The sequence below is a fragment of the Lathyrus oleraceus genome, chromosome 1 (assembly GCF_024323335.1).
Source record: "Lathyrus oleraceus cultivar Zhongwan6 chromosome 1, CAAS_Psat_ZW6_1.0, whole genome shotgun sequence".
Taxonomy (NCBI): domain Eukaryota; kingdom Viridiplantae; phylum Streptophyta; class Magnoliopsida; order Fabales; family Fabaceae; genus Lathyrus; species Lathyrus oleraceus.
This window is the reverse complement of record NC_066579.1, coordinates 257,818,175-257,827,013: the sequence shown is the minus strand read 5'-3', so window position 1 is coordinate 257,827,013 and position 8,839 is coordinate 257,818,175. Positions and strand designations below refer to the sequence as shown.

The 8,839-nt window shown below is 37.8% G+C and overlaps 1 non-coding gene across 1 annotated transcript; it reads left to right on the top strand.

Moving 5' to 3' along the window:
• Positions 1–4,382: 4,382 nt before the first annotated feature.
• On the top strand, positions 4,383–4,489 carry LOC127117119 (small nucleolar RNA R71). The gene has a single exon (XR_007801879.1). It is a non-coding gene; the product is annotated as a small nucleolar RNA R71 (small nucleolar RNA).
• The last annotated feature ends 4,350 nt before the right edge of the window (positions 4,490–8,839 follow it).

Here is an 8,839-nt window from a genome sequence, read left to right as displayed (position 1 = left end):
AAAGTTTTAATGGCCCAATAGGCTTTATGCTCTAATTCGAATGGTAAGTGACATGATTTTCCATAAACTAGTTGGTAAGGGGTAGTTCCTATAGGGGTTTTGAAAGCGGTTCTTGAAGCTTCTGAGACCAGTCTCTCCTAGAAATAGAAACAGTTTTCTCTAGGATTTGTTTTATCTCCCTATTAGATACTTCTACTTGGCCACTAGTTTGTGGGTGGTACGGTGTTGCTACTCTATGCCTAACTCCATATTTTCTTAAAAGTTTGTCAAATATTCTCGATATAAAGTGTGATCCTCCATCGCTTATGACTAAACATGGTGTTCCAAATCTAGGGAATATATAGTTTTTAAATAGTTTGATTAGTACCCTAGTGTCGTTTGTGGGTGCAGCTATAACTTCAATCCACTTAGACACATAGTCTACAGCTACTAAGATATACCTATTTCCTAAGGATGGTGGAAAGGGTCCCATGAAATCTATACCCCATACATCAAAGAGTTCTACTTCCTGAATGTTTCTTAGAGGCATTTCATCACATCTTGAAATGTTTCCAGTGCGTTGGCATCTATCACATTTGACAATGTAAGCATAGACATCACGCCACATGGTGGGCCAGAATAGGCCAGCTTGAAGAATCTTGGCGTATGTCTTAGAGGTGCTTGCATGTCCACCATAAGGTGCAGAATGACAATGCTCGATAATATTATTTACCTCTTCTTCTGGAACGCAACGGCGAAAAATGCCATCTTTACCCCTTTTGAAAAGGAGCGGTTCGTCCCAATAGAAGTTTCTCACATCATGGAAGAATTTCTTCTTGCGGTGGTAGTCAAGATCAGGGGGTACTATATCAGCAGCTAGGTAATTAACGAAATCTGCATACTAGGGTACGTTATTTATTGCTAAGGAATTTTGGGAATGCTCAAACGGATCTAGGTTATTATCTTCAATGGTTTCTACTCTAGCGATCAGTCTATCATAGGCGAAATCATCGTTTATGGGTACTAGTTCAGGTTTTAGATGTTCTAGCCTAGAAAGGTGATCGGCTACTACATTTTCAGTGCCTTTTTTATCTCTTATATCTAAATCAAGCTCTTGTAGTAATAGAATCCATAGTAACCTGGGCTTGGCATCTTTTTTACTTAATAGGTAACGAATGGCAGCATGATCGGTGTAAACTATAATTTTTGCTCCTACTAGATAAGATCTAGATTTGTCTATAGCGAAAACTACAGCGAGTAATTCTTTTTCGGTTGTTGCGTAGTTAAGTTGGGCAACGTCTAGGGTTCTACTGGCATAATAAATGGCATGTAGTTTTTTATCTTTCCTTTGTCCTAGAACGACTCCAACTGCATAATCACTAGCATCGCACATTATCTCAAAAGGTTCCGACCAATCGGGCGGTTTCATAATGGGTGCAGAGATTAATGCTTGCTTTAAAAGATTAAATGTGTCATTACATTTTTCGTCGAAAATGAATTCAGCATCTTTCATTAAAAGTCCGGTTAACGGTTTAGTTATTTTGGAGAAGTCCTTAATAAAACGCCGGTAGAATCCAGCGTGTCCAAGAAAGCTTCAGACTTCTCTGATGGTTTTTGGTGGTTTTAGGTTTTCTATAACTTCTATTTTAGCTTTATCTACCTCTATACCTTTTTCGGAAACTATATGTCCTAAAACTATTCCTTCGGTCACCATGAAATGACATTTTTCCCAATTTAGCACGAGGTTCACCTCCACGCATCTCTCCAGGATTTTCTCAAGGTTAGCAAGACAATTGTGAAAATTGAATCCGCAAACCGAGAAATCGTCCATAAACACTTCCATGATACCATCTAGGTAATCTGCAAAGATTGACATCATGCAGCGTTGGAAAGTAGCTGGGGCGTTACAGAGGCCGAAAGGCATTCGTCTGTAGGTAAAAGTTCCATAAGGGCATGTAAAAGTAGTTTTTTCTTGGTCTTTGGGGTGAATAGGTATTTGGAAGAATCCAGAGTATCCATCTAGATAGCAGAAGTAAGAGTGTCTGGCTAGACGCTCCAACATCTGGTCTATGAATGGTAAAGGGAAATGGTCCTTCCTAGTTGCTTTATTTAATTTTCTATAATCTATACACATCCGCCATCCTCCTTCTAAACGTTTTGCTACATGTTCGCCTTTATCGTTTTGCACGACTGTGATGCCTCCCTTTTTAGGTACTACATGCACAGGGCTCACCCACTTACTATCCGAGATCTGGTAGATTATACCTGCCTCAAGTAACTTAAGAACTTCCTTCTTAACAACATCACTCATTATAGGGTTTATTCTTCTCTGATGCTCCCTAGAGGGTTTTGAATCTTCTTCGAGCGAAATCCGATGCATGCATACGGATGGGCTTATACCTTTCAGGTCAGAGATATTATATCCTAAGGCTGAGGGATATCTTCGTAAAACGTCTAAAAGTTGGTTCGTTTCCTCATGGCTCAAGGTAGCACTAACTATAACTGGACGGTTCATCTTTTCATCGAGGAACTCGTATCTCAGGTTCTTAGGCAGTTCCTTAAGTTCTAAGGTTGGTTTCTTAGGGCATGGCATATGATCTGGAGTAAGGGATAAACATTCGTAAAGGTTATCATCGATGTAAGGTTCTTTAAAGTCATCATCTTCCTTTATGGGGGTTGATGGTAACTTTATTGTTTTTATAATTTCTTTTTGTTCTAATTCTCTAACACATTCATCAATGATATCTAAGGCATAACACGAGTCTCCCATCACAGGTGCCATAAGAAATTTCGAAAGTATAAATTCTATTTTCTCGTCACCTACCTCAAATGTCAACTTTCCTTTCTTGACATCTATTATGGCTCTTGCAGTCGATACGAATGGCCTACCTAGAAGAATTGGTATATCATTATCTTCTTTGATGTCCATGACGACAAAATCAGTAGGGATAAATAGTTGACCTATCCTAACAGGAACATCTTCTAAAATGCCTATCGGATATTTAATAGATCTATCGGCTAACTGAAGTGACATCTTAGTGGGTTGTAATTCTCCTAAGTTTAACCTCTCACAAATTGCTAGAGGCATTAAGCTCACACTAGCTCCTAAGTCTAGAAAAGCTTTATCGATGACATGATTACCCAAAAGGCAAGGAATGGAGAAATTTCCAGGATCTTTATCTTTCTTTGCTAATTTGTCCTCGGAAATAGCATTACATTCCAAAGGCTTCAGATCGTCAAGTCTACGTTTGTTGGTAAGGATGTCTTTCAGAAACTTTGCATAAGAAGGTATTTGGGTGATGACTTCTGTGAAAGGGATTTCTACATGAAGTTTTTCTATAACTTTAATAAATTTTTGGTACTGTTTATTGATCTGGGTTTGTTTGAGTCTTTGGGGATATGGTATAGGTGGTTTATATGGTGGGGGCGGTACGTAAATTTTATCTTTAGGTTCTTCTCCTTTTTCTCGACCTTCCTGATTTTCAGATTCCTCTGGTTCCTTTACTTCGTCCGGGGGTTTGGTACATTCCTTAGAAGTTTCGGGTTCACTTAATCTTGGGTTTGGTGGCTCATCATAAGCGTTCCCACTTTGTAGGGTAATGTCATTGGCTTGTCCTCTCGGATTTTGTTGAGGTTGTCCAGGGAATTGTCCTCCAGGTGTAGTCTGAGGGGATTGGTTTAAAGCTACCTGAGAGATCTGGGTTTCAAGCATCTTGGTATGAGTAACTATTTGATCAACCTTGGTTCCTAACTAAGTAATCAATTCGTTAACATGAATGTTTTGGTTCATGAACTCCTTGTTTTGTTGGGTTTGAGCGGTGATAAAATTTTCCATAATTTTCTCAAGGCTCGACTTTGGTGGTACAGGTTGCATAGGTTGATTTGATCTAGGGGCTTGATAACTAGGTCTCGGAGGTGCATTATTTTGAATAGGGTTATTGTTTTTATAGGAGAAGTTAAGGTGATTCCTCCATCCAGGATTATAGGTATTCGAGTATGGGTTCCCTTGGGTGTAGTTCACTTGCTCGGAGTGGGTTTCGTTTAATAGACTGCATTCTGCGGATTGGTGTCCTTGGGTTCCACATATCTCACAATCCGACGAAACTGCGGCTACAGTGTTCGGGTTCGTGTACATATGCTCGACCTTAAGGGCTAATGCGTCCATTTTAGCTTGCATCATGTCTATAGAGCTTAGTTCATGCACTCCTCCTTGGGCTTCTTTTTTCTCAACTGTCGCTCGTTCGACTCCCCATGATTGATGGTTTTGAGCCATGTCTTCAATGAGGGCACTAGCTTCAGGGTAAGGTTTGTTCATCAGAGCACCGCCTGCGGCAGCGTCGATGGTCATCTTTGTGTTATAATGAAGTCCATTATAGAAGGTTTGAATGATTAACCAGTTTTCTAAGCCATGATGTGGGCATGCTCGTAACAACTCTTTATATCTCTCCCAAGCTTCGAACAACGATTCTCCATGGTTTTGGGTAAATCTAGTTATATGGTTTCAAAGAACGGCGGTCTTACTCGGAGGAAAATATCTAGCAAGAAAAACTCTTCTAAGGTTATCCCAAGTCGTAATGGAATTGGGTGGAAGGGAATCAAACCATGATAAAGCTTTATCTCTGAGGAAAAAAGGAAATAATCTTAAACGTATTGCCTCAGGAGAAGCTCCATTGGTTTTAAAAGTATCTGCTAATTGAAGAAATATTTTTAAATGTTGGTTAGGGTTTTCGGTAGCGAGACCCGCGAATTGTCTCTGTTGCACTAGTTGCAACAGGGATGGTTTAAGTTCAAAATTATTGGCTGGTATGGTTGGGTTTAAGTTCAAAATTATTGGCAAGTATACGAACGCGTCAGAGTAATATAAAAGATTGTCGTATCCAAAGAGACCAAGTGTCAATCTATCGTTATCTGTCGTTATGGTGTTTATCAAAGGCGGTCAAAATAAGTGTTTTGTAGTGTGCAATAAAAAGTAAAGTATTGAAATAGAATATAATTAATAGAGACAAGGTCGAGTGTAATTCACGTAATCAATTGATAATCCAAGTACTTGCTAATAGAACTACTTATGGGCAATGTTTCCTACTTTGAAAAGAACTAATTTAACAGGAACTGTCGCTTTCGCGTATTCAGAACCGAGTTGTACTCCCTAATCAAACCCTCTTATTGTCACTTATAAAAAGGCGCGCATTGCGTTAGAGTAGTAAACCTATTTTTAAGAAATATAGTATCTTGACTAAGTTGAAAAGTATTATAACCTGGATTTTTCAACCAAAAGAGGTTCTCACGAACCAGACTCTAAACTTATAAACGCGTCCGAAAATAGTTTTAGAATCTCTTTTCTTCTTGATGTTAAAAACTCCTAATGAACTAAACAAAGCGCTTTCGCTGTTTTTGAAATAGTTAAAAACAATTAAGTTTATAAAGACGTTGGACGGCTTTCGATCTTACCCAACGGAATTGAAGTGCGGGAAAACTTAAGTTGAAAGTTAAAATAGCCCTTAAGTGTTTCTACGAACAATTGTACGGATTATTGGTTCAATTACGATCCTTACATTCTAACCTTTTAGATTTAGTTAGACATGGTAAAATAAAAGTGCATTAATTTAAATAAAAGTAGTGCGAGTGCAGAAAGTAAATAAAAGTAGTGCGAGTGCGGAAAGTAAATAAAAGTAGTGCGAGTGCGGGAAATAAATAATTTAAAGCGAGTGCGGGAAATAAATAAAGTAAAGCGAGTGCGGGAAATAAATAAAGTAAAAGCGAGTGCGGGAAATAAATAAAGTAAAAGCGAGTGCAAGGAAATAAATAATTTAAAGCGAGTGCAAGGAAATAAATAATTTAAAGCGAGTGCGAGGAAATAAATAAAGTAAAAGCGAGTGCGGGAAATAAATAAAGTAAAGGCGAGTAATAAAAACCTGCTCCAATCGGAGGGCTGAGTAAATTGCAATGCGGAAAATAAAATGGCGGCAGGATTAACTTCCTTCCAAAGTGCTCCAAACTCGATTACAGACTCTATCACAGACTTGATGACACAATTGTGGTAACACTCCAATGCGAAGCGATTACCACTATAAAATACTGAATATATGCCTAAGTGAAACAAAGTTGCTTCTGAGTTTGCCTCTGTTCTAAGTTTGGATGATTGTAAAACTGAATTCGTGTTTCTATTTATAAGCAAATAAAAAAGGTGGAATTGACTTGGATGCCCTTCAACTTGAAAATAGAGGAAACCGTTTCCTTCTTGTGGCGCCCGCCACAAAGCTATGGCGCCCGCCACAAAGCTATGGCGCCCGCCACAAGCACAAAGTGGGGCGCCTTAGTGGATGAAGTGGGGAAACGTGGGGGTTGAGGAAGTTGGACTTGGACACGTCATGGCTTGTTCTGTGGCGCCCGCCATGGGGTAGGCCATAAGCACAAAATGCTGAATTTTAGGGTTTTTAGCCTTTTTTCACTCCTTTTCTCGATCGGGGCTCCGATTAAAGTAAAAACCTGTAAACAAAGAAAAACATAGCAATAACACAATAAAATGATAATAAAACAACTAGAATGCATGTGAAATCGGAGTCAAAAATACGTAAATTTTAGTGTGATCAATCAACTATTTCAACAACTCAGTGTTGTTTCCTTAGTTTGGTGAAGAGGAAGATTTGAGGTTTATATATGCTAACCAAGTGGAGGAGTTCTTAAAAGATGAGGCTCAGGTGTTTGCTATGTTCGCTTCTTTGAAAGTCGAGATTGAAGTTGTGATTGTTGACCTGCCAATGTTGTGCGAGTTTTTAAATGTGTTTCCAAATGACATTAGTGACTTTCCGCCAAAGAGAGAAGTCAAGTTTGCCATATATTTATGGTACTAGGTATGTGCCGATGGTACCGTATAAAATGTTTGCTTCGGAGTTGGGTGAGCTGAAGAATCAGCTAGAAGAGCTTTTGGGAAAGAAATTTGTTTGACCAAGTGTTTCACCGTGGGGAGCACTAGTGTTGTTGGTTAAGAAGAAATATGGTAGCATGATGTTGTGTGTAGATTATCGACAGCTGAATAAGGTTACTATCAAGGACAAGTATCCTCTTCCTATAATTGACGACCTTATGGATCAGTTGGTGGATGCTTGTGTGATCAGAAAGATTGTTTTGAGATTAGAATATCATTAGAATTGAGTGAAGGCTGAAGATATTTCGAAGACTGCATTTAGAACTCAATATGGTCACTATGAGTACTCAATGATGTCGTTCAGTGTGTCTAATTCCCTAGGTGTATTCATGGAGTATATGAATAAGATCCAGGCGTTCATAGACGATATCCTGCTGTTTTCTAACTTGGACTAGCTCGTCGTGGCGTTTATAGACGATATCCTAGTGTATTCTAAATCAGATGAAGAGCATGCGAGACATTGATAAATTAGAAGTATATCATGTTTTTTTTACTTGACTTACGTGCGTTTTATTCTCGATTTTAAAGATTTTTATAGTATTATGCTGGTATTTTGTTCATGTTTTAGGTAATTGTCAGTGGCAAGCTTTCATGCAAGGAAACGATGAAAAAATGGTGAAAACAGAAGAAAAATGCAAGTATCCTGCTGTCATGCAAAGCCATGACAATCTTCACCCCTCAAATTGGTCAATCTATCATGGAAAATTCAACAAAAGTGAAGAAATTCCACTTGAGAATCGTGACAGGCTCGTCGTCAGCCCCATGTCGACTGTCAGCGAACTTTAAAAGCATAAAGAGTTGGTTGTTAGCCTCATGAAACCCGTCATGGAACCCAGCCTTGTGACTGGCCGGTCTTCACCAGCATGACGCCCGTCATCCTTGGTCAACCCAGTTTTCTCGACCACTTTATATATGTAGTTACTATTTTCCCCCATTATCTCCATTACTTGTGCACATTCTTATCAGTCACCAACACTTATTTGACACTATAAATAGCTCTTTTCTATGATAGTTTAATGATTCAGGCTTATTGTAATAAACAAAATTTTATTTTAAGTAGAAAAAACACTTATTGTAAAGTAATTATTGTCTCACATTGAGCAATATTGCACTGTTTAGATTTAAGTTTTGGAGCTAGGAGTTGCTTTCAGAAAAATTTGTACTTGCTACTTCAATTTAATCTTGTCGGAATTTATTTATCAGCATCTGTTTTCGCGCATTTTGTACCGGATAAAGTCTCCACTTGGAGCTAAATCTTAATTTAATCAAATTTATTCATTCCAAGTTATTTTTCTTCCCTTATTATTTGTATTTCCTTATACGTACATGCAATTGTTTATTATTTTTCCAAGTATGAACTTTATAATTACTTATTGTATGTTTAGCATTTTTAAAATGTCCGGCTAAATCAACCGAGTCTGGAATGTAAGGGATATCATATAGATGGTACTCCATTAAGTTATAATAATTATAAAAATAATAGGAATTACTTTTAAGTCAGAATTTTTTTTATTTTAGCGATAAAAGTTTACAGTGAAAGCTGTAACATTGCGAAAGCTGTTTGTGGATAATTTGAAGATCAATTTTAAAATACAGCGAAAGCGCTTTTTCGATTAATTTAAGAATTACTATTTTTCAAAAAGTTATTTTAAATTTATAGACGGATATGCGAAAGCGAGCGTCTGAGTTTAAAATACGGTTTTAGACACGCGAAAGCTGACGAAACCTTCAGATTAAAACTTCTACTTAAAAATAACTTTTCAAGTAAAAATTAATTAATTTTCCAAAAAGGATTTCGAAGTTATAGTACGCACTCACGAAAGAGATCAAATAGATTATAGAGTCGAAATCTGGTGGCTTACATGCAAAAGCGGGAGGCGCCTTTAATTTAATTCTTTTGCGCAAGAAAATATTTTTCTGTTATAATTATAAAAT